Source organism: Aedes albopictus, chromosome 2, assembly GCF_035046485.1.
Source record: "Aedes albopictus strain Foshan chromosome 2, AalbF5, whole genome shotgun sequence".
NCBI classification, from domain to species: Eukaryota; Metazoa; Arthropoda; class Insecta; order Diptera; family Culicidae; genus Aedes; species Aedes albopictus.
The window spans coordinates 104,170,985-104,198,853 of NC_085137.1; the positions used below are offsets into that span (position 1 = coordinate 104,170,985).

A 27,869-nucleotide genomic window follows, 5' to 3' on the forward strand; every position below is an offset into this window, starting at 1 on the left:
GAAACTATTTTTTTGAAACCAAACGCATCCTTATGGCATAAGATTCATATGTCGGCAGACCCTAATAAGGGCTTGCTATGGAATTTGAACCTACGTGGGTGAGTGCAGAAGATATGTGCTGATGTGTCCCTCTACTCGTCACAGAATCGACAATTTGACGTTCCGTTTGCTCCGATCTTTTGTGTGGGGTTTCTAGGGGTCTATCGTGACGAGCCTTTTGGATTGGTTTGGAGTGATTTGACTGATCATATTTTTGTTCTTTTCGATTTTTACAGAGCGGTTTGAGGTCCCACAGAAGGGCTCAAGGCCAATGAACCATTCGTTACAGTCACTCCTGTCCAGCCAGAGGCACAGATCTCCCAAATGGAAGTAGAACGTGCACCCGACCCGACGTTCTGAACCTGTATAGCTCATCAGCAATCTCGTTTCCCTCCAGACCCGGATGCCCTGGGATCCAATATAGGTAGACTCGATTGTATATGGATAAGTTTTTGAAAGTCAGAATAGAAGGAAATGGCTCTGAAGACAGAGAACAAATAGGCCTACGAGAGTGGAACTTGAAACTGATATTTGAAGTAGGGGTGAGAATCGCAGCATAATCGATCACGTTAGCTATTGTCTCGTGTGAAAATGAAACCAATAGACGGCTGAATGTTTAGTATTTAGTATTGTGTTGTTCCTTGCTGTGCCTGTGACTGCGAGTGTAGGAAAATAGTGTCGCACGATCGTTTCGTTTTAAGCAATAGGTCGACGGTGGGCTCGAGTGAATCATTGATGATTGTGAATGATGATGATGATGATGATGATGATGATGATGATGATGATGATGATGATGATGAGTGAATGATGAAGCTTGTTCCTTGTTTTTCTTTGAAAAAAAAAAACGCAGTATATGTATCTATTATTTTAAAATCATCCTTCATCATATATGTATTTACTTAACAAAAACTGCTAAGTTCGTCACTTCAAGTGTTGGTCCAATTTTTCATTAATTTGGTTTCATTTTAATTAAAATGTCCTATATTTTTGTAATGCCCGCCACCTTACGGTGCTCACCACACTATTTTGATCCGCATATATGCGTCAGAATTCTTCAGAGTTTGTGCGGTCCATCACTGTTAGTGTCGGCACAAAATTTTGTTTTAATAGGGTATTTTAACCAATAGTGGACCCCTTAGTAGCTGAAAATTGTTCTGATCGTTAAAACAGTATGATATTCCAATTAAATTGCCCCTGTCAACGTTTGCACAGGAAGTTCTATGTCTTTCCTGCACATTGCACACAAAAACCTTACCAAACCACCCTATATTTCCCATAAAATAATCATTTCAAATCTGGCTCAAATTATCCTATAGTGGTCCCCCCGGGGTCCACTATAGGATTGTTGGGGTCCACCATAGGATAAATCGTATTCTCTTACCATGTTAAAACGGAGACAATAGTGGACCCCCTTGGATTTAACCAATAGTGGTCCCTCAGATTTTTTATTTTTTTTATTTTCTTTTTATCTGTATTACCGAGATTTTTAGCCCTAGGCTAGTTCATCTCGGGACCCACGTTTTACTTCCCTTCCGAAGGAAGAACTCGCATTTTGCGAGTTTGTCGGGAGTGGGATTCGATCCCAGGTCCTCGGCGTGGTAGTCAAGTGTTCTAACCATCACACCAGGTCTGCTCCACTCCCCCAGATTTGTTTACATTTACAAATTTGTTCAAAAAAAATCAAATTATTGCTTTCCAGCGTAGCTCCACCACTTGTAACTACTGGCTAGGAACATGATCCATCGTCTCCCGGTGGAAGTTCACCGGTAAAAACAGATTTAAACAGGAAAATTAGGAAAAATATAAGGGGGTCCACTATAGGTAAGGGGTCCACTATTGGCTAAAATACCCTATACTGAGTTCATGGTAAGTAGCAATGTATATTGGTTCACAATCCCTCCCAATTGCGAGGTGATGCAACATCTTTTTCATTCCATAAATTTTCTTTTAGAATTTTCCTGGTCTCACTATTTTTTCAAATTGTGAGGTGACACATTTGTGTGTATATTGTATAAATGCTCACGGTTGCATGGATCGCATACCAAAAGGAATCCTTGATCTATACATCTATCAATCCCTTTCTACTAACAAAACTCCTTCCCGTGACAATTGTAGAGGGCCCAGTGGTACATACTACCTTTAGTCAGTGCTGCATAATATCAGTCATGTCAGTTGACTATTGATGTTGCACTACCGTCACTATCACTGCAGGCCGATCAATTTCAGGACGATAATGACAGGCAACGACTTGATACTGATTCGCACTCCAGATCATTATCATTGCAACTGAGCTGATAGTTAGGCGAGTCTAGCCAAATCTCAAAATGTTTAATTTTTTTTATCTGTATTAACGAGATTTTTAGCCCTAGGTTAGTTCATCTCGGGACCCACGATTTACTTCCCTTCCGAAGGTAGAACTCACATTTTTGTGAGTTTATCGGGAGTGGGATTCGATCCCAGGTCCTCGGTGTGATAGTCAAGTGTTCTAACCATCACACCAGGTCCGCTCCACCATAATGTTTAATGACCAATATGTAATACTTGTTGTTTAATGCCACATATTAAAATATCATCACTGAAGGTGTTTATTTCGATTTTAAAAAGAATTTTAAAGATGGCCTATCGGTGGTATCTACACGCCATCACAGTCGCTTCAGTGGTGATGGAGGAAGCAAAGAGACAGTGACTCAACAGAGTACACGCTGACTTGGATCGCAGTTAGCCTATCAATATCGGCGATTTGCCTACCTTTGATAGTGACAGAAAACAACTCTGCCTCTAGTAGCAACAGTTGTCGAACTAACATTCCTTCCCTTCCTCGTTTGACCGTAAGGACATGGTCAGTGTCGTTATTGACCGAATAAAGTTTGAGCTCTCGAAATGTGTACATTGAGGATGGTGGCAAATCCCAAGTCCAAAGTTCTCTGTACAATTTCGCTAGCAGGGTCACACGGAGTAGCAACTACGAAGTGTGCGGTTACCAATGCTCATGCTTAGAGAAATGGACTTTACCTAACACGTTTTTTTAGTCAACAACTCAAATTTACATACATTACGTTGAAAACTACATCTTTCTTGTAAAATTAAGTCCCGAAGGACGGAAAATGTGTGCAACTCATATGAAATTAAGTCTTACAAAGCGTAACGTTATGTGTTTTGACCTGTAAATTTGCATCTCCAAAGACGCTCGTTTACGTCAGGTTTGGTCACCTAAATCTACACGATTATTTCTAGGTGTTTCATATAGGAGTATATTGTATATTGAATGTTTATGTGCCAAACCAAATATCAGAAGCATTTTATAAAATTTTCGAACTTTATTATTATATGGTAATAATATTCATGGATGAAATGTTTGACCACAGATAACATACGTTCATGCTCACATATAAAATTTGTATAAGCACTCCCAACCGTCATTTCAATAAGAAAACCTAACTAGCAATCATTTGGAGATGGCGCAATGATCGCTTTCGTAACGCTAGAGGGTAAATGACAAACGGAAATAGTCAGATTGCAATTACTGCAGCAATTCGTTGTATGGATGGCAGCAGTGAGCAAATTATTTGGTTTACACAGTTTTTACACATTATTTGATCAAGGGCAAGCATCTGTTATCTGTGGTTTGACAGTATGTTTAGATTCATCTTTTTTATATTCCGTATTAGCATTACGTGTGGACCGTCAGTATTTCGCATGTAAAATGTATGCGAGATTGTTTAAAACAGGTTAACCTTCACGTACCCGACCCCCGCCAACTCATTTTGAAAATGCTGGCATTTTGTCAAATTTAATCCGATTATTGTGAAGTCGCCCTCAATCGATCATAAATTGGTGCTAGTTTATTATACTCAAGTGGCCTTGCAGTATCTGGAACCATTCCAGGGATATTCCGGATTGTGCTGGGGTCAGGGAGTTGCCAAAATAAGTAAATAAGTAAAAGTGAATATTTCGGGTGTTATTGTGTTTGATCCATTAATTTTCAGCAATTTTTTTGTTGTGAACAGTGAAACACAACTACAATAACCAGATTTGAATAAGTGGACCCATTCGGATCCCCTTTACAGGTTCCGCGGAGCCTCTTTCGGAACACTTCTGGTTTTTAACTTAAACATGCTGTGCAACACACCAATCTTCATGATTTCAAATGACTGAGTCAGATACGATAGACTGATGTCTGTATCAACTTATATGGCCACCCCGGAACATCTAGCACAGGTTCCACGGGGTGTCATCGGGGACATTTCTGGTTTGCAACCAAAACATGCCGTACGAAGTATCAATTTTCAAGATTTCGAGAGACGGAGACAGAAAAAAAATGCATGAAGTAACTATCAATTGATGTGGCCACTCCGGAACACCTGAAACAGATTCCGCGGGGCCTTTTAAACACAATAACACCCGAAATATTCACTTTTAGCCATTTGACAAAACAGACAACTCCCGCACCCCCTGACCCCAGTACAATCCGGAATATCTCCGGAATGGTTCCGAATATTACATGGCCACTTGAGTATAATAAACTTGCACCAGTTTATGATCGATTGAAGGCGATTTAAAAAAAATCGGATGAAAATTAACAAAATGCCAGCATTTTGAAAATAAGTTGTCGGGGGTCGGGTACGTGAAGGTTAAAACATTATAGTATTTGATCTTGTGAAGTGTTACCACTAAAAAGAACATTACATTCAGTTTATCATAAATATTCGAAACAGTCCCTGAAATCTTCTCAGAATATACCTTTTGTGGATGTCCTCTAAGCGTTTCATAGTTCTATTATTCTTGGATCATTGACCTTTCCTATTCAAGGATGAGATCTATTATAATGGCATTCAGAGAAGAAATTCGTTTTTTCATTCTCCTTTGCAATGAAAAGAAATTATGCGAAACGTAACACCCGAAGAAAGGGTAACATACGTGCAGATGCAAATTAGTCCCAATACCTGCATGCATGTGCCAATTGGCGAACGTCCCGAATAGGAGATTGCCTGCATCCAGCAACGGAAAAGCCAAGATCTCACACGCGGTGGTCCGCTCAAATAGGGGTCAATGAACAAAGAGCACTTCACCGACCGGGCTGGTGCTGACTGGGATGCAGCGCAAGCAGTCACAATCCGCAAAAGATCATATTCCCATGCTCTTGTTGATGTGTTGTTATTCTAACGGATGATGCTCCCTGCCAAACTGGACATCCCGCGTGAGAGATCAATTATGGCACTGCATGAACGGCGAAGCCTATACAAAGTAGGTATTTGCTTTCTTAGCATCTGCCCGGACCCTCCTCGCGGTCTCGGGTCGGTCGGCGAAAGGTTACACCCCGCAGTAGGACGTGCGAATATTAGACAAACTCCATCCCGTATGTTGCCATACATATTTTCTTCAGGATCGTACACCAATCGAAAACCGGTTATGCAAACCGGCACTCGGTTGGACACTCTGTGCGCTCTGATGGGATACGAACGAACGAGGGCCGCTGCATGCTGGACCGACCCGAGCTGCAGTGAGGTTGCTTCATTTTATTCCTTCTTTCTAAACGCACTTCGCGAACCACCTCGCGGATCTTCCCGCATTCCGTTGCAGGCGACAGAACATTAGCATATTTTACACAGCGTCCGTCCGGTCGTGGTGCAACTATACGATCAAGCAAGAACTTGGCCGCCTAAGTTATTCATTCTCATATCTTGAAAACTACACTCACGGAGATAGATCAACTGATTCCTCAGCCTATTCTATTTGGAGGTTGCAAGCCTTAGGGATTTTTTTTTCAAGTTTACGTGTCCTTTACATACAATGGGATGAGCCGATTGAATTTTTATGATGGTTCAATGTGCACACTTACTGAGATATCCTTTTTACATTTTTGTGATCTTTTTATCCTCGAATGACAAAAAAGAAATGCACGAGTAAAGCGTAAATGCCTAACATTTTTGAAACTTTGAGAGTTTTTGAATAATGGTAAATATACAATTATTTGAGGTTTCTGGCAGTCGCGCGGTTGGCCACCACCAGCAGCAATTAATTGCTATTACTTTTTAAGTTTTAAGTTGTCATTACATGAGTCCAATAATCAACTTTGAAAGAGCCCTGACCTGCAGAAGCTTCTAATGAGAGGCTTTTCAATGAGAGCGAGTTTTCAATGTAGTCATGTATCAATATAAGGTACAGAGTTCAATCAGAAAGATCTCACTTACACCAGCTCATCGAATGTTGAAATGAATCTAGGCACTGTCCATAAACTACGTAGACTTTTTTCGGCCATCTCAGACCCCCCTCCCCCGTCGTAGACTTTTGTTCATACACAATTTTCAAAATTTGTATGGAGCGTAGCCTTTTGCCACACCCCCCCCCCTAAGAGTCTACGTAGTTTATGGACAGCCCCCTATGGTTGTTCTGTAGTACTCATGCTAGTGTACTTTATTGTCAAAAAAATATGGAAACCATGTTTTTTGGATACACCGAAGCCTTCATTTAGATCAGTGATTCTCAAAGTGGGCGAAAATCAGACCCAGGGGGAGCGAATTTTTTTTTTCGTAAAAGTTGGTTTATTTGTCAATTTATTAGTATTAGTTTACAATATTTAAAAGTTTACAATTCTAAGTGAAAATTCAAAGCATTTACATCAATTACATTGTAACAGTCATTTACAAAGCTGATGTATTTCATAAATATTCTAAGAATTGCCACTCGTTGTGTTCTGTTCATTCCTTCCAGACCAGGCTGTACGAGATCCTCAAACGTGAGTCGTCTCCACCCATCCATTGTGCCTGTCAATCTTCGCTGAAGGACCGTCCAAGCCGGGCTGAATTTAAAAAATCAGAATTGGGGGGCGAAAATACTAAAAAGGGGGGCGATTTTTTCAATGATTGGAAAACATCGATAGTATTGAACTACAAGTTAAGAATGTCAACTGAATCATTAAAAATCCCTGTTATTCAAGCTACAGTTCAAGTCTTGTCTAGGATTACAGAAAAATTTTGTCACTAATCACTATTAAACTTAAACATCGACTTTACATATTTCTTAAAAAGACACGGACAACGTCTTCAGCTTTCGGCTGTACAGACTGTTTTTAAACTTAACATTAGACAACGGACAACGGAGCATGCACCAGTGGAAACGGGGAAGAAACTATTCTCACGAAAAGTTTCAACGCCCGAAGCGGGAATCGAACCCTCACCCCATAGCATGGTGCGATTATAAGCTTGGTGACCCTAACCGCACGGCTACGAGGCTCCATTTCACATAATTATTCGTATTTATGTGGACTCTTTGGCAAAATAGCTAGAAAAAAAGACTGCTACACGTATTTCTGCAAAGTTTCTGTTATTCTGGAAATCTAAAAAAGTGTATTTGAAAACTCCTATAACGAATATTTGTGAATTTTGATTAGTTTTGTCAAAATTATAAAAAGAACATGTTTTTTTTTCGCAAATTGATGAGCAAAATTGGGTATCAACTCGTAGTCGGATTTCTTCATGGAATTTGAATAAAAAACATGAGGTTTAGACGAATTTCAGAACACTTTTTTGGTGAAATTCGTAACACAGTGCTTACAAACAACTTGTATTTGAAAATATTTCAGAGAAGCTTCCCGGAGGAATTATACGAAGGTCGTTTATTTTAATCTGGATTTAGAAAAAAAAAACTACATTTGAAAATACACCGATATTTTTCTGAATTGCACTTGTTTTACATAACATATTTTTATTATTTTATAATCTCCACCAGTATTATTACTATTTGTGACCAAACACATTGACTTTCGGCTGTTGAAAAACTTCCTTTAAGAACAATGGTATCACATCTGGTTGGGAATATCGAGTGTTCGTAGGTGTTCACAGTCCTTACAATTTTGATTAATCAATTCTCAATCAACAACGATTTGAAAAGTATGCACAAACACGATAATTAAATCATGTAAGCACGATTGAAGTTCAGAATATTTTATTGAAATGCGGAAAATCAACGTATTTACAAAACAGCTTGATGAAAATGAGAGTGACACAGATTTAGATACATTAAAGCTAAGCACAGTTTCAGCCTTCTAAAAAATGAAATCTCACCTAAGGGGGCGAAAATATTTTTTTGCAACTCTACGGGGGCGATACCTCCTAAAGTTTGGAAAACATTGATTTAGGTGATAAGCCTGGGTTGCCTAATAATAATTTTCAATTTATGGATTCATATTACAGTACTTTTTTGATTATATCACGAATAAAAAAACAAAATCACGTGATATATTGGAGCGTGATAAATCGAAAATTTATTTTTAGAACTCATTTATTAATCAGAATACACTCACATCCAACAAACGAAAACAAAAACAAACAAATAGTCACCAACATTTAAAAATGATGTAACTATAGTACCTTTTTATAAAGTTGTGTACCGAATCTAATTTATTCCGAGCGATCTACCAATTTTGATGGAAAGATATAGTCCTTATCTTACCGATATTGGGAATGGAATGCATAGGAATAATTAAATACGACAAACATCTTCATAAGAAGTTACTGTTTTCGAACGTAGTTATGCCTTATTAAAATGTCTGTTTTAATTAATGGAAGTCTAAAATTACTGTTATTGTCATGATTTTTACATTACAGTTTATCAAAAATGCCCAAGGCCATAGCTTCCCAAACTTCATTACATGACTCCCAAACCCCTTGGAGGTACGTTTGAGTTGATCTTTATGAGGCGAGTTCTTTTGTGCTACATTGTAGAAAGATGTAAAACTATTCCCAAAAAAAATAGGAACGTAACAGTTCTGTAAAAATAAATCATATTCAGTCCGTATTCAACCCAAAGCCAGTTCTAAAACTTCCAAAACATTTTGTCGAACACACTCTCTGATCAGTATTCAGTCAAAATTTCAGCTTTGTAAAGCATTCCATTTGTTAGATATTCGAGTCCAGCGTCCGGCATACATTGGTGGTACACAAAATCATATCCTAATATGCAAAATGAGTATAATATGACGATGCATACGTCATTTATTTTTCTTTTATTGTCGAGATTTTTACTGTAATTCTACATATAATAGTCCCATGTACAGTGATAGACATTCGTTTCGCCGAGACCAAAAAAATTCAAAAAAGTGTCAGGAAACTCATACAAAAGATTTTATGATAAAACTTTTTTATCGTAGTGATAGTATATCTAGTACTGTTTTATAAAAATGTGATACATCACACTTACATATACACTGAAACAAAAACGAGGGTAAAAACCCTTCAAATGTAATTTTTTGCCTAGACATTCGTTTAGCCGAGGTAAATGAACAACTGGTTTTCAATAGATTTTTTGCAATTTCGTGAGTATATTTCGAGGATATACCCCAAGGCATTTAGTTTATGACGTGTTAGCAAGATAATTGACGTTGAAAGTTTATTTATTTGTGAAATTCAGAGAAATATATAAAAAAAAGTCCCGATAAGAAGAAGCGATGATAAACATATTTATTTAAGAAAAATTATTTTTGTAAACACTTAAACGTAAGCTTGACTAGCTGTTTTGAAAATATGGCACAGAATTATTGTTGGAAATGTTCAAATTATTGCATAAAATGTCATGAAAAAATAAAGTATATTGGGTTTTGGTTGGTTAAACTTTAAAATGGGATTGATAAAAGCTAAAATAAGTAGTTCTGCGTTAAAATAAAGACGTGCCCTAATGCCTGTGTAGTATACTTGTTCGATAATAGCATTACTAAATGAGTTAGAAGACTGCTAAGTGAAAGAACTGCAAGAAGTGTCAGAATTTTTGTACCCTGTATATTTAAAAGCAGATGTTCATACAAAAATGCATATGGTCAAACAATTGGTTTATTTTATTCAATCTGCAGAAATATATTATGAATGAGTCTTAGTATTGAACCACATTCATGTTTAACATAATTTATTTGAAAAGAACGTCTAAAACAAGGGGGAGGTCACATCAGTAATATTGGGATTAATACGGGTTGATATGAAATGATAAAATATTAATTTGTTAATATTAGTTGTAGTCATCAAGCAAGCCGTGGCTTTTGATGTACGAACAAATTTGAAGTTTCATGGTAAACAACGGTCATGGAATCAGATAAAGTAAGTCTTCTTTTCTTTTCATTTTCGAGTAGCACGTAACATTGTCATTTTTTTCTTTATTTTAGGATATCCATTCTTACTTTTGGGAGCGAATGCAAGAGGCAGTCGGCGTATTACCAAAACATCTGATGCGCATCCTGAATCTGCAAGGATACTCGTCATGCGATGCTTTGGCAGAAGTGAAGGATTCCGACGTTACCCAAATCCAAAGCGATATGAGGCTGCTTGCTCCGGTAAAAAAAGCGTGTCTTGGGACGGACGAAATGCGAAATCTGTACGGACAATTTGCGACGTCTCCAGAATCGTTTATTTTTTAAATGGCGAAAGGAAAGCAATTTTAAAAATTGCAGAAGTTGTGCGGAAGTATGGCATTCATCACTTCCTACCTGGAACCAGTGGTAAGCCATGCACAGATTTTAGACCATCAGCAAAAAGCAGTGACCTGGCCGATGTATTGCTCCGAAAAATTAAAACATATTATGGATCCAGGTGAGTCCTATTAAGCATATGTAACTTTGAATGCTGAATCTATCTCATTTGTTCTCAGACGTGTGGACACCATCGACTTCGCATGCTTTTTTGCAAAGCTGGACGGCTTGACAGCTACCGTGAGCATACAAGAAGATGGATCGGCCATCGGCATGGTCACTTGCAAAATGTGTAAACCAGAGAAAACCGTCAAGCTGAAGAAAACCCCAATGGGAACATGGTTGCTTGGAAATTTTGTAAAACATAGTTCCCAATACCACTACTGCGTTCGAAATTCGAAACCGAACATGAAAAGAAATTCAGCAGAGATCGTGACCTCTACTCCAAAGAAAAAAAAAATAAGGAACCGAGTTTGATGGAAACTGATGCGTCGACAATATCAGAGAGCAACACTACTAATATAAGCGAGTCACACCTTTTCTTGGATTCGGCTGAAGCCAGGGATGAAACAGATGCAGAATGCAATGAAATCTGCAATAGCTGTTGGGAAGGTGATAATATTTGATTTAATTTGCCATTTATTTGTTCTTTTATATAATAAATGTCTCCATTACCATTGCTGTTATAAAATTGCATTTAATGTTAATATCTACATAAAACGTGAAATATTTTCCAGATTACTCAAGCCAAGAAAGAACATTGTCTACAAACCGTATAGCAATTCATCTCAATCTTTCCATGGATGGGCCGTGCCTTGAAAATTCTGAATTGAGTGGCTTTTGTGAAGGTGATTATGTTCGAATTACTGTGCAGTATGCCATTGTACCGATCTACAGCGACCCAATATTTAAACGAATTACAATTCGAAACAATGTAATAATAATTATCCCCAACTTTTTTATGTTTCCAAAACACTGAATTCCTAATCTAGCTAACGTGAAAGTGTCAATTACAAAGGATGCGAAAAATCAATGCCCACTTGATGATATTTTTGATAAAAGGTTTAATATTTTTGATATTTATCATAATATTGATACCAGATCGGGCTGTCCTCCCCTGGTCTAAAATATGAAACAAGTAGTTCATGCTAGAAATTTGAATACCTTCGGTGCCATTTCTCGAAATGTGAGCCGTCCAATGTATGTTATTTCAGCCAGAATACAGTCTAGAAGATATTGGGAGCTATAAGAAGACGTAATAGTAGTAAACGCTGTGATTTTTGGAAGTGAAATCATCATATTTCATCTAAACAATACTTAAATACGTGATTTTTTGATGGTTTGCGTTATTTTTTTCAGTAAAAAAAAATGGTTTTCGTAAATTTTCAACCTGCACTCGTCATGAATCTTTCATTACATTCTTTTGAAACACTTCCGATAAAAATAACTACATCAAATCTCAATTTGGAAACATTTACAATATTATGACATTTTTATATGAGATGCATGTAAAATTAATATGGCAACACTTCCAAAAACGATCTAATTCATGATTTACAAGTCGATCTATAATGTAGATCACCATACAAAACCATTTTGTTGGATATGTTTCGAATTTGTTAGTTTTTTTATTATGAAATTCCAAAACTTGTACAATTCGGCTAAACGAATGTGTAGGCAAAAAATGACATTTGAAGGGTGTTTACCCTCGTTTTTGTTTCAATGTATATGTAAGTGTGATGTATCACATTTTTATAAAACAGTACTAGGTATGCTATCACTACGATAAAAAAGTTTAATCATAAAATCTTTTAAATGAGTTTCCTGACACATTTTTGAAAACTTTTTGGCCTCGGCTAAACGAATGTCGATCACTGTATATAGGGAAGCCCATACAACATGGAACAATTATGCGTAGAAAGGCATTTAATCTCAGGATAGTTTATTTCGGGAGCCACGATTTTACGACCCTTTAGAAAGAAGAACTCACATTTTGTGAGTTTGTCGGGAATTGGGGTTCGATTTCAGGTCCTCGGCATGTTAGTCATGTGCCTTAAACATCACACTAGGTTCGCTTCTATATGTCCTATCTAGTTTAGAATATGTGGTTGGCAATATTTCCAGCGATTATTATGGCGTGATATAATCGAAAAAAATACCGTGCTAAAATCGAGCGTGATATAATGGAGCATGATTAAAAAGAACCGTGACCAGAAATGCAGTGAATACCTGGTCCCAACGCATCACCTGTTCATTGACTTTTAAGCGGGATACGACAGTACGGTAGCGCAGAGCTATAGAGAGTCATGGACGAAGCTGACTGCGCTAAGGTTGCGGGTGAGCTATCCAGTTCATTCGAATCTCGGCGGGGACTGCGACAAGGGTGGACTCTCATGCCTACTCTTCAACATCGCTCTGGAAGGTGTGATACGACGAGTCGGGCTCAACATCTGGGGAACGATTTTCTCAGAATCCGGTAAATTTGTGTGCTATGCGGATATGGACATTATCGCCAGAACATTTGGAACGGTAGCAGAACTGTACACCCGCCTGAAACGTGAGGCAGAAAAGCTCGAACTGGTGGTGAATGCCTCAAAAACAAAGTACATGCTGGTGAGCAGAACCGAACACGACCGGATCCGTCTGGGCAGTAATGTGACGATAGACGGAGATACCTTCGAGGTGGTAGACGAATTCATCTACCTCGGATCCTTACTGACGGCTGACAACAATGTGAGTCATGAAATTGGAAGGTGCATCATCAGCGGAAGTCGTGCACCATGTACGAAACGCTGATAAGGCTGATGGTCCTTTACGGATACGAGATATAGATAGAGAAACCCTGCATCCAGAAGGTGACCAAAGTCGGAAGGATACGGTGGCAGGGCATGTTGCAAGAATGCCGGAAAACAACCCTGCAAAGTTGCCCAAGCAGCACACATGTTGTATAAGAGTTATGACAGCGTTAGTTTTGGTTATGTCGTCACTTTTATATAACATAAGTGTTGCTTGGGTGGTGTTCGCGACTGATCCGGTTGGCACAAGAAGGCGTGGAGCGGAGAGAGTACGATGGGCGGACCAGGTTGAGCGTGACCTGGCAAGCATTGGGCGCGACCGAGGATGGATCGCAGCTGCCAAAATCCGAGTATTGTGGCTTACTATTGTTGATTATGTCTTGTCTTAAATGTGATGTGGAGCAAATAAATGTATGCCAACCAAAAAAATATCTACTTGCTAGAAGTAAGTCACAGTGACTTCTGTGCAACAAAAACCTGCGTCGCCGTGACTATCCTGTTACAAGTGGGTTTCAGGATGGGGGGGGGGGGGAGTTCATAGGCGTTACAGAGGGCTTAAGTAAGGTTTCGGAGGGTCACAGTGCATTACAAAGGGTTCGAGGGGGTCTTTGGAAGCATTTCAGGAGGTTTAAAAATTTTCTTTCAGAGAAATTCAGATAAATCTAGGATAAATCAATTTTTATTGAAGCTTCATGGAGCGATTGAAGTTCTATTATACTATTTAAGTGTAAATTCTACCATTTTTGGAGAAATTTTAGAAGAAATCCTTGATAAGTTCATGAAGGAATTTTCGACCTAAGTTTTAATGGATTTTTGAGTGAAATTTTTAGAAAACTTTTGTCAATTTTAGTGAAAATTGTCTACAAAACTTTTAAATTATCTCAATATCTGTAGAGGTTTCCCAAAAAAAATCCTTCTGCAATTTCCACAAGGAATCTTTATTAGGTGTTCTTATTGATTACATCCTCAATAAAAAATCTCACGAATAAATTTTTTTCAAAATAATGCGGCTATAATTTTTGCTATCGTTTCTCTACCAATTATTCAACAGTTCTGTGGTTAGATTTAATAGTTCATAAGTTGCCTTAGTAAAATCAAACCTTAGAATTGAAAAAAGAATCTTAAATTTTTATTAAAATTTCTGCTATTCAATAAAGAATTCTAAGGAAAATTCTTCAAAATATATTAAAAATTTCAGATATAGTTAAACAGCTATACCGTCGTTGGGGCTGACAATGGATCAGAGGGGCAAAATTGGGTCGAAACATCATCTGAAACATCTCATCGAATATTGCGAATATTGAAAATATAAATTTTATGGTATCCTCCTCGCAGTCACGGTCACCCCTTCCAGCTTTATGGTAGCTGGGAAACCAGTGGAGAATGTTGAAAGCTTTCAATATCTTGGTAGCCAAATGGCGGTCGATAGCGGCACCAAGATCGACATAAGTGCACGGATCAAGAAGGCGAGGGTTGCTTTTGCGAGTTATAGAAATGTATGGAAAAACAACGACTGATCTGACGCACCAAAATCCGAATTTTTAACTCGATCGTTAATTCTGTGCACCAGTGAAACCTGGTCAGTGGAGAACACGCAACGGCTGCAGGTCTTCATCAATAGATTCTCACAACTGGATCTCCAACGTGGGCTCCATCGTCGATGTCATCAAAAGCCGATAGCGACAGAAATTCGGGAACGAAAGTGGAGGTGGGTCGGCCACACTTTACGCAGGGGGGGAAACGAAATCTGCAAGCAAGCGTTAGACTGGAATCCAGCAGGACATCGCAGCAGAGGCAGACCCAGAGGCTCAGGGTGGCGCAGCCTCAACAACGAAATCAAGCAAGTGGACAGAAATTTGACCTGGCCACAGGTCAAGGCGATGGCTGGCAATAACCCAGGGTGGAAATCTTTCAATTCGGCCCTCTGCACCACCTTGGGTGCCCAGGATTGAAAGTGAGTAGGTATCCTCGCAGTTGCCAGCAGATCCTGTCGCAAATTTAGGCTTCTAGAGCAATTAGTTAATTTTTAATAATCCATCGAAAAAAGCTTGAAAATAAGGCCTTTACAATAGCACCAGTCAGTCCCATCCACATAGCCCTAGGCCTTTCACTTCCAACTGAGAAATTCAGTGTTTGATGATGCCCTCAAGGGGGATTATTGACACCACTTTTGCCGAGTCTCGTAGCAGATACGCTATTGAGGGAACTCAATAATAGTAGTTTTCTTACTTATGGGTTTGTTGAAGACTACCTTATATTGTTAGTTTAGTTGATATGTTTATCAGCACCCTTTTCGACAATTTGGAGGGTCTAATTCAGCCTTTTACAGAAAAATAATAAAAAATCGAAGGGTATGGTTTTTGGGAAATCATTTTGAACATTATTTAAAATCAACAAACCGTTTTCAAGTAATACATTTTTGAAGAAGAAAACAAAGTTTATTTCATACGGCCTTTTCAAAAATTAATTGAAGATAAATTGCTGTGCTTCATATGAATATTGAAAATCACATAAATACGAGGTTTTGGACGAAGTTGATCTTACATAGAACTATTTTCTAAATGAAACAAAAAAGTACGCCTGAAATGTTATTGCCTTGAATTTATTCCATGTTTTATCCATACCTCAGCATCATGCGTATCGCATTGAGCTGTCCGTTGCGAGGACCTCAAATTGGTATAAGATAACAAAGTGAAGAAAAAAGAAAATCCCATCTCACATCCCAAATATGAAGAAACTGTTGCCGGGTGCTGCTGTCTCGTTTTGTCGCACAACGAACCCCTAGTGACCCACGTAGCGATGAAATGCCGTTGCATCCATCCTGTATAGGAAGGTACGTCCCTCACTGAGGGGTCCCGGAGTGGGAGCCCTCAGCCTGAAATGCCTCTCTGTTATCCGCATCCTCCGCCAATAATGGTGCGGAAAACACGCCAAGCCGGTTCCATTAATGGATTAATACGCGTCGTTTTCGTTGTAGGCCTCGGCGGCATTGATTCGGCAGCGTGGCGTGGTGCGTTGCGTGTGCGATCCGTTGTTAAAAATAATGAGGTTAAAGAGGATTCGCGCTTGGAATGCAGACACCCGGATCGGTGGGGGCTTGTACACGTTTTTTTTTACTCACCGCTCAGGCTGTTTCCTTGGTTTGATGTTCGCTGCAGCGTCGTCCGCCGGAGGATCATCCATCCACGATGAATCTCGACCGCTAATACCGGAGATCAAAACTTGTGAAACTTCAACTATAGTCACAAGTTAGGGTCTCAGGGAATCAGCAGAAACAAAACTAAACAATAACACTAAACATCATGCGGTTATGAGGAAGGAAGAACCAAAAAATGAAAGGAGAGTTCACTAGTTCAGTATAAGATCTAAAGAAAGGATTTGGGAATGAAAGGGTGCCACATTTAGTTTAAATAAAACACAATGCACAGTTCTTCAGAGCAAAGTTGGAAGCTGATTGCGATTCACCTGTTGAGTTGCATACCAACACGTCAAGCTAGCAGATTGCATAGTAGATATTGGATTATACACTACTATACAACCAACTACCTCAACGTGGAAGAAGCTGAATTGTTATCGCTTTAGTTTTGTTGAATCTCGAAAAGACTGCACATAAATATCACTTTTGCACTAACGATTTGTATACATGAAGCTAAAAGAAAAATAACCATCGTTGAGAACAAGTTGCAACTGAGCTTCACTGTAACAATGAGTTTAGGATTAGAGCATTAGCATTGATTTCGGATATTTTTTGTTTCGTAAAATGCAAACAAGTAAGACAATATTAAAACCTATTTAAAATCTGTTGTTGATGCTAAACTTAGATATAACATATTCATAGTAACTAGCGAAATCGAATTAAGTTCCATCGTTAGTCAAAACTTGTGACACCAATTTGTAACTGAGGTATATCTGAATCTCAGTTACAACTGATTATAAATCAAGTCTATCCGAAAAGTTTTTTTTTATCTTTATTAAAGAGACTTTCAGCCCTCGGCTGGTTCGTCTCTAGTGGTAGATGGATCTTAAGGGGCCATCTCTAAAAGTGAGAAAAAAATACAGAGTTTAAGTACAATATAGAAAAGGATAGAAGCCAGAAGGGCTGATCCCAATGGTTGTTTTAACAAATTATCGGTTCGTTGCTGTCGTCTTTGGTTGTCCTTTTGAGTTGATCCTTGTCGTCAGAAGTATTAGCGTTATACGAGATTGAAGGTCCTATGTCGTAGCTTATTTTTATGTCCATTTCCCAGTCGATTCTTGATTTAAATTGAAGAGAACAGCTTGGTGTCCTTCAGGAAACATAACAAGGCTGCCTCCATCGCTGAGTCGTTATTTAGAGTTGTTTGGATGTCTCCTAATCCGTGTAGTGTCCGAGGTAGTTCCAATACCGGACAGACGCACAACATGTGTTCCACGGTGTTAGGAGTTCCACATGAATCACATACTTTTCGAAAACTGGCACCTCCTTCCATATTATGTGAGGCCTTCGTGTGTCCGGTCCTGAGACGAGACAGTACTAGTTGCTCTTTTCGATCGATTCTGTCTTCCCAAGGGAATATGTTGCCCTTGACTTTCCGAATAAATAAGGTTCGATCTGTCCACCAGTCCTTGGACCATGCATCTCTTACCACAGTTTTCAACCAGGATTTCACGTCAGCTGCAGGTACCTCCATAGTGAGGCAACGGCCGGTGCGGCCAAGGTTTGCCAGCCGATCCGCTGATTCGTTGCCTAGGATGTTGCTGTGTCCTGGGACCCACATGAAGCTTATGCTGGGAGTACGTCTTGTTTCCAATAGAGTTTGTGTGGCCTGAATCCATGGATGTCGTGTTTTGGGGGACGTGATGGCTAGAATACAGCTGGCGGAGTCGGTAACGATCAACATTGGTTTCGTGGTTGAGTGAGATGCGGCTTTGTGTATAGCTGCTGCCTCTGCTGAAAAAACTGAAGCGAAGTTCGGTAGGCTGTAATATTCATCAAAGTCTTTACCATAAATACCAATTCCAACAGTATTGGATAGCTTCGAGCCATCTGTGTATATTATTTCTGTCTCAGCATAATTCGTCGTTATGCGCTCGTTGAACAAGGCTTTGGCTACAGTCGGATTAGATCCCCTTTTAACCCTATGCTTAATATAGTTGTCTACTTGAGGATCTCTGGCCAGCCAGCTCCTAGGACCAAGCCGGTGTAGCCCAGCCACCGGGGGCCCGAAAAGTGATACTGTAAACAAATGTTGAACTTGGAATTATATTCTATCCCCGTTGGTTTGTTATGCATGCAAACCAATGTGGTTAATTTTTATTTTAGCCCTGCAGTAGGCCTGTCCAACTTTAAAAAAGGTTCTCTGATTCTCAAGTCCACACCCATGTTTTGATTGGCATTCTAAGAGAAGTAACTGGTTAAAATTTCAGCCAAATCCATTGAAATTTAGAGGAGCATGAAAACATTTTTGTGTATCTCGACTATTTTAGAACTTCAAAATATTAAAAACTTGTCAAAAATTAACTTTTTCGGCACAAATTGAAAGAAAATAAAGTTTATTTTATACCTGCTTGCTACAAGTTCTACGAGCAACGTATGCCAATAAAATTGAAGGAAATATATGTAATTATCACATTTGTAATGAAAAAAAAAAAACCTTAAAAAGTTGATTTTGTTGATTTGTGTTGGAACACTCTAATAGACATAAAAAGTGAGATATGTTAAAACGGTATCATATTCTCTAATGTTTTGTGGTTATTTGCTTCTTTGACATTATTGCTGTAAGAATTGAGCAAACATTATTAAAATTCGGGAAAGCCAAAAACTAGCTTTTTGGAGGCAATCACGCTGTGGCGCTGTGGACTGAACGTAGTAAATAGCTTTGCTTCCTTGTAATTTGCCTTGGATTATCACGGGTGTCAACAAACAAGCGTGTTGGCTATCAATATCAGTGCTGACGCGATTCAACTTTCTGCGCGCCAAAGCATGATTGCCCCCGTAAAGCTGATTTTTATTACAAAATAGGCTTTCACGAATTTCAATGATTATTGCTCAACTCGTACAGCATAGGCGTTGAAGAATCAAATAACCACAAAACAATTGAGTACGAGCCACTACCATTGCTACGGACTCCTCGATTTGGATCAATTGTTACCTCAATTAAACTCGAAAGTTTATTAAAAACCCTTCCTCAAAACGACAACCCGATTAAATTCCCATAAACGAGAAGTTTATATTTAATATTTAACTTGGATATCATTTTCGATTTCTTAATATTTAACTTCTTAATATTTAACTATCATCTTGGATTTCTTAATATTAACCTTGGCCACCATCTTGGATTTCTAGAAAAAAACAATGGAAAATCGTTCCCGTTTTTAACTGCTTCTCAATGATGCGGGCATTGCTTTTAAAACTTTTATATTGTTAAAGATATTGACCCTAACATATTACTAGGGTTAAATTAATGATTGTTGTGAAATAATGTTGTATTTATGCAATCATCTGGTGCCTAACCCAGTGCTCAAAAGTGACATGATTTACAAAACTGCAAATAATTTTTGAAAGGAAAAATACATCTCTCGTATTTTGATATTGCGGCGTAAGAGTAAGTTATAGCTCTATCTTTCCTCTTTACAACAACGTATTAAGATTTTTTTTTGAAGAAAATTTCCTGTTATAACATTTGAAATGAACCCAATATTTACCAAAATCGAGGGGTCTGCAAAAATGGCTAGAACCACAGACAAACAAACGTAACTACATAGAACAATTTTCGTGAAAATCCATCGCACAGTCCACACTACTATCTCCTGGTGGAAATGTTTCACGAAACATTGCATTATGCAATAACGTCAACAGATGGTGCTAGAGTGAAACGTCAAACGCAAAGAAAAATGATGTGCACGTCTCTAATTGCGAAAGCCACAACTATGAAGATTTCAAATTATCGTTAAAAGCGTGGTCGATGGAAATTTCGCATGTGTTACGTCTGTGTGTCTTGTGTGCTGGGGCTCTCACTAAGGGAAGGTCCATAAATTTGAGCAACTTAATACGTTTTCATTAGTTTTTGTAAGGACTTTCAGAAACTCGTCACCGTATACACTTGTAAAGACCAAAGGTGATAGTTGGTGTGATCCAACGGGATACAAAAAAAAACCTGAAGGATTCCTTCTAAATTTGTTCCTTTTGCTACCCATAAGCTTTTCTGGAATTTTGTTTCAATGCCATTATGTATAAGGGGGGGCTCAACGGTTGTGAAGTTTGCATAAAAAAACGATCAAATGTATGGAGAAAAGATATGTTTTTGATTGCTACCGCTAGTTGGCACTATAAGCAATTAATCATTACCATTTGAAGATAGATTAAAATATGCTAAACAATTCTGTTGACGGCGGCAAAGTGATGCTTGTCAAAAAAGTTATACAATGGGCAAAGTGAGCCAAGATAGAAGATCGAGATTGATGTTATGTCATCCCGTTTAAAAGATATTGATGATTTTCTCCAAAAGATAGGCACTTTTCAATTATTTTTGTTTTGAGTTTCAGTAATAATACCTCTCTTTTTTATATGTTTTATATCAATATGTTTTGTTTTGAATACTGACAAGAGATATTTTTTATGTTTGCCCCAACCAGTGCTGAAAATGTCATTTAGACAAATCTAAATTCCAAAATTTTAAAGTCCAGCTTATTTTAGAAGGTCAACCTGAGAATATGATATATGAAAAACTTGTGCGACTAACTCTACAAGAAAATCACGGAAAAACCGATCTTTTTCGAATATTTAACATCAATGTCACGGACTACCTTCGAAAAATGCCAATAATATTCAAGGTGCATATCAATTGGCATTTTTGGAATGTAGTCCGTGAAATTTAACTTAAATATTCAGAAAAGAACAGTTTTCTGTGACTTTCTTGTAGAACTGGTCTAGCCGCACACGTTTTTCATATACCATATTCTCAGGTTGAGCTTCTAAAATGAGCTGGAAGTAGTTGAATTTAGATATGTCGAAATGACATTCTCAGCACTGGCCCCAACCCCAACAAGCCCGTAACTCTTGAACTGAAAGAGATAATTTGTGCACGAAACCACGCGTTTATCTATTTCTTGGGTAACCATGATGAGATATTGAAACTGAAAATGTTGAAGTCAGAAAACTGACTTTTATTACCACCCTATTCTTATGCAGAAAATTTGCTCTGGGATGGTCAATTTTAAAGCTACAGAGCAAACATGCACAAAACTGATAGATTTACAACTTTGCAAAAAAAAATGCATCCGAATAAAAAAGTTTGGTTTAAAAAAAAAATAGACCACCCCTATTTTCATGTCTATTGGAACAAGAGCCGTACTTAGGAACAACATTGTAGAAGAGCATACTCGTCTAAAAAGTATTTAAAGGCATATTTCCTCGTTAATCTGGGTCTCTTGGTCTGGACCACTGTGTCGTGGATAAAGCCTGCGCACTTTAGAAACGGTATACTTCCAGTCGGCTGCAGATATAAAACGGTTTCAATTAGGAAAAAGTGTTTTTAGAAAAAAATGAAGCTAATTATTGTATTTCGTAGGAAAAAATATAAAATTAGCTGTTTTTATTTTTTTAGATGAAATATTGATCTGATTTCATAAATATGTAGTGCCAGTTTTTCCGCACAAATTGTATAAAAATCAATCTTTGGCAGATTCAAGATTTGTGTAGAAATATAAAATTGCCAAATTCATCAACTACACACTATCGAATCGTTTGAGGTATAATGACTGTTGCTTAAGGGAGATAAAAGATGACCGATATATTTAACTATAGTTAACCTGTGAAGGATTTCACGGAAAATTAAAGGCTTCCATACATATTCAAGGCCATAAAACTTATTTTTACATGAACTCCAGTTCGGCAAATACGCATTCGGAAAGGCTACTATACGAACAGTATTGGTATACAATAAATCAATGTTTTGACTTACAACAACATGAATAATCGTGGATCGAAAGCTGTAAGAAATTTTGCTGGCGAAATTCGTAGAATGTGTTTTAATGGCGTGAAATATCTAAAGGCATCTTTTATTGAAACTGTATCTACTCAGAAGTTTTTATTTGTATTGTGGTCATAGTATTTCATAATCTATATGATTTGCAAGGCTTTATTCATGATAACTGTCTAATTTAAGGTTCTAAGGAGGATGAGTTTGCCTTATGACTGTTAATTTCTGCTTGCTGAGTGGGAAAACAGCTAATAATTTCAAAAATAATCCAGGTTTGGATATGAATTATATTAGGCCACTTAAATTATGCAAATGTTGATAGTCAAAAAAACGATTCCAGTGAATATTTATTCATAAAAATACTATGGATCAATTTATGCTTCGAATATAGCATGAATGGACAATAAGGCTACATTTAATATGGCCTTGTAAACCATATATGTCAAAGCTTGTTGTGACTTGTTTTGGGCATATCTTTGGTGAATATAATTTTGTTTTTTTTTGTAGAAATGCCAGTTCGTAAGCTGTGAAATTTGCAAGTTTCAACGATCATTGATTTATGCAGAAGAAAATGGCTTGAATTACAAACTCAGATCGAAATTTCATCTTGAAGAAATATGAGCATCAAATTTCATATTTTTCCTACAAAATACAACAAATAAGCCTCATTTGCTTGTCACAACATGTTTTTCTAGGTTAAGCCGTTTTTGATCTGCAGCTGGTTGATAGTGTACCGATTATAAATTACGCAGGTTTTTATAGGATGTAAACTATAATTTAAATAATTCACAAAGAGCTATTTTTCAGAAACGCTTTGTGAATTCCGCGAATATAAGAACATCCCTGAACAAATATAATGAGGAAAAGCTGACACGATGGCGCTCCGGCGAGATAGGAGTGTTGGCGAAGGCCCTATAAGCCACCCGTAAAAGTCCTCAGTTCGAATAACCTACAAGAAAATACGACTCGATACAATCGCCAAAGACCAACGCGATGAAAAAAGGACTACGATTGCAATCTTGGAACATGGAGTTGCAAGTCACTTGGTTTGGCAGGTTGTGACAGCATAATCTACGACCACGGTTCCCAACCTTGTTTCTCGCGACCCCCCAGTCTGTCGTCACTGCGCTTTTCGTAAAACAATCGAAGCGTGCCTGCAAGCGGTTGGGGGGTCGCGAAACGAAGGTTGGGAAGCTATGATCTACGGCGAATTACCAAGCGTCGCAGTCGAACGCAGCCTTAACATCGAGCGACTGCGGAACGTAGAAGTTGCTGAAGACTACGCGCAGCAGTTAGCAGTGGCCCTACCAACGGAAGTGCAGCTTGGCGTAGCTGCACTTGAAGATGGCTGAAGGGACATCCGATCCACCATAGGTAGCACCTCTGCTGCAGCACTAGGCTTCGCGATTCCGAATCACAGATACGACGGCGGTTGTGGACAGTTGCACAGTAAAACCGCTCAGCACTCAAATGTGTAAGCCCTACTCATAAGTGCATAATTTCCAGACCACACAAAAATGTGTTACAGTTACACATTCTCAAATCAGCTCGTACACCCGTCGAGATGCGAAATGTCGATATTTTTGTTTTTTGTTTTCCAAGGTCACCTAGCTAGATTGCTGTACAAACATTTTTGCGAATTTAACGATTTTGCGGACACATGAGCTGATTTTGTGAATGTGCAAGGGTTACACATTTGTGGTGTAGTCTGGAAATTATGCACTTTAGTGCTGAGCGGCGTTAGCGTGTGAAAAACGAGAAGAATGCAGCATGGGCGAGGATGTTGCAACACCGTACGAGGGCGAATGAGGCACGTTGTAGACAGGTGCGCTTCAGGCAGAACTCAGTCCTCCGGAGGAAGAAACGCCAGCAGGAAGAACGAGATAACGAAGCGATAGAAGAGCTGTACCGTGCTAAGGACACACGGAAGCAAGGTTAGTATATATTGTAAGGCTTAGATGTCAAAATTGGCTGTGTGGCCATTTTTTTCACTGCGAGAAATTCTGAAAACAAATACCCCACATCCTCAAATTCTTTTGAAATTTCGATTCCTCTCATTTTCTCCACAAACTAAACGTCATGCTCAACCTTACAATAGTCCTGTTCAACGACGTAGGTTGAACTTGCTCGAACTTGCTCCATCCCACTCTTTCCCGTTTGTTGACAAATGGGTAAGAGTAGGATGCAGCAACTTCTACGAGAAGCTGATCCGCTCGCGCAGAACGTCCTATCCTATATCCCCTTCTCCCTCAGGTAGATGATAAAATATGCTCATATACCTATATGGCGATGGCACAAATGCCCCAAATGGAGGATAACATGCCTCTGGAGTCGTGCCATGATGGCAAAGGGCTCTATGGATTAATTAACGCACACGCCTCCCTGAATATTGACGATGATGAAATCGAGGCGGTTGAAGAACTCGTCTACTTGGGCTCACTGGTGATCGCCGACAACGACACTAGTAGAAAAATTTAGAGACGCATTGCATTGTGACAGAAAATCGAGCCTACTTTGGACTCCGCAAAACTCTACGATTGAACAAATTTCACCGTCACACGATGTTAACTAGGTATCTACAAAACGCTGTTTAGATAGGTAGTCCTCTATGGGCAGGAAAAATTAATTCTACGTTCAGAGGACCAACGCACCCTTGGAATTTACGGACGGAAGAGGCTACGTAGCATCTACGGCGGAGTGCAGATGGAAGACGGGACTTGCAGAAGGCGAATGAACCACGAGTTGCATAAGCTGCTGAGAGAACCATCGTCCACATCGCGATAATCGGGAGGATACGGAGGGCAGGTCATCAGGATGATGGAAAGCAGCCCGATTAAAATGGTTCTCAAGAGCCATCCGACCGGTACAAGAAGACGTGGTGTGCAGCGAGCTAGATGGGTCGAGCAAGTGGAGGGCGTTTTGCGGACCCTTCGTAGAGGAGACTCAGGCCTGAGTCTAACCGGTAAGGTAAGTATCAACCGTCTCTTAGATATGCGCAGTATTGCTCAAGTATAACTTAGGTGTATGGGTTGCCATATTTTTAAACGGTGTTATTCTTGAGTTAGATATGATTTTTAGCTAATTGCTAGTTCTTCGCACACGTTTGAACTTGAAAAACACTTAGTTGTATAGAATATAATCTACGGGTTTGAAATCATGAGCTCTCTAAAGCACTTACGCCCTTCTGAAATGTTGGTCACAGAATGTCAACTTATACTGGTTGACCGATTAACCCGAAGGATCGACAAGTGATTACTTAAGATGCAAACCTAAAACTTCTATCAAAAACGTTTGTGCTAGATGTAATTTCAACAAAATAGATACTTTTACGGAGGTACCGGATCTTCAGACTACTACCAAGCCCATAAACTACGAAAACTGTACTATGGGATAGTTCAGGCCAAAGTCTAAGGAAACCGTAAGCACCCCTACGCTACACTAAGGGGATTCAGGTGTCCAAAAATCGAAAATTGAGTTTATTCAATTTGAGATTAAGGTTCGGTAGTTGAAAGTAGACCACTTGGACCAGTAAACCCTAGAATATCAGTTTGCAATTCCCTATACTTATCGAGATATTGGCAGCATAATGAGACCATTGCCAATTTTTGGTAAAATTAATGAAATGTTCAACTTTGCATATCTTCGGCTTAAATGAAATATGTCAAACTTTTAAAGTAGTTTTTAAAAGCTTACTTGTAAACCTTTCGAATGACGTATAAGACGTAGAAATGTTTATTTAAAAAAAAATTAAAAAAATTTCTATACTTTGTTTAGGATCCCTGGAAGGCATTGAAATCAAATTTGGCTGCTACTAGCTGCTATTCTGCAATTCCAATCATGTTGTCGGCGATGATTGAGACATTGCTTTTATAAAACCACCCTATTGGCCATTAAATACCTCTGAGGAAACATTTGGTCGTCATGGCCACTTTTATCGGTAGATCAATCATAGTGCAGTCTAAATCTGGTCTTGGATCTCTTAGTGAAGCGTGTTTTTACGAATTGGAATCCATTTTGTAAATAGGAATAAAAATCCTTAAACGCCTAAAAGCCTAAAAGTATGCAATGCCCTTGTAATTTCATGCTGTTTCAAACTATCGTCTTGAAACAACCTGTTCAACATGTTTTTCATATTTTTCAGGCATAAACCCTACGAATAGGAGCAAGATATTATAAAAATGACGCGAAAATATTTTTGGCCACCTGTTTGTATGGGGCCGCCCATAGTGCGCTAGTGTTGTTGTGTTCGACTTTGGAGGTTTCACTAACGTGTTGTATGATATACAATAGCACGTCTAGTAAATGAAGCTTCAAAGAGAAAAAAAGAAGTCGATATAATCAAAACATTTTTTCACCAACAGTCGACAATTGAAATTTGGCCTGAAGTATGTTTTTTTAATTGATCTGAATAACTCAGTTGAAATTAAAAAAATTAAAAAACTACAATACCAATAACGAGGGAAGTTTTTTAGGCCATAACACCAATTACTCAGAACTAGCCATTGCGCATATTTCTCACATTTATTTCAAATAACATGGAAAGAATCAAGTTTTCTTGGTTGAGATATACACATATATGATATTACTTACCTGTTGTGTTGGTTTCAGTCTCTCACGCCATTTTTGTGGGATTTACATGGTCAACCAGGAAAACAGATGCAGAAGGGTGAGCGGTATATGTTCAGCAAATTTGATTGTAACGTGGCAAAACTCTACAGTCTTCAAATTCCCCAACAAGATTTAATCCTAGTAGAATGTTGGGGTCAATATGGGCCAGACAGGCTCGTTGAACGTGTGTATGTAGTTAGTCTAGCGTAACATCTCAGGAGGTGATTGAAAAATAATACTTGGCCACCAATAGGGCACTGCATAAAATTCTCGCCTTCTCTTTCACTCTCACTGAAATTTTGTAAATAATAAGGCCAAGAAACGTCAAAATCCCATACATAATCAAAACATTGCAGTGCCCTATAGCTGTTGTGTCCATGGTAGTAATAAGGAGCTGGCCATTTATTACGTAAGGGAGGTTTCGCGATTGTTCAACTCCGGGGAGGGGGTGTAAGATTTTTCGTATGAGGACCTAAATGTTTTTGTATGGCGCGTAAGACTTATCAAACCCCCTCCTCCCCATAAACTGTCACTTAATCAATGGACACCCCCTAAGAGGTAAAATACCAAAAACTTCACCGCAATTTTTTTTTTACTGGCAGTCAGTAAACATTGCTCATTTTTTGTGCTGATTGCATACATCGCTGAGTAACTTTTTTTCTGAATCATCCAGCAATTTTAAAATATTTATAACGTTGTGCTGAAATTCAGTAAGATATTGCATAAAATACAACAACTTCTATTGTCGGTTTTTTGTGCTGGACATGTTTAATACCAAAATATTGTCAAATAACAAGTGAATAACAACTCTTGTATCGATTATGGTTAGTTATGGATAGGATATTATCGTTACCATTTTTGGGATATATTTTTTTTTCATAATTTTAACATTTTTATTACCAAGTGTTTAACAGGTTCAGGTATCTATTGTATAACTGGGTAAGAATGTCATTTTTTCTTCTATTCGGGAGAGTAAGGTAAGTCACTCTCTCTCTCCTCTCCTACATATACATC

The 27,869-nt window shown here is 38.5% G+C and overlaps 1 long non-coding RNA gene across 1 annotated transcript in view; it reads left to right on the top strand.

The window, feature by feature from the left end:
- LOC134287688 (uncharacterized) overlaps positions 1-27,869 on the top strand; it is a 62,824-nt gene that overhangs the window by 32,271 nt on the left and 2,684 nt on the right. Inside the window, exon 2 of the long non-coding RNA XR_009997455.1 lies at positions 276-27,832. This is a non-coding gene — a long non-coding RNA (uncharacterized LOC134287688). The remainder of the gene's footprint in view (positions 1-275; positions 27,833-27,869) is intronic.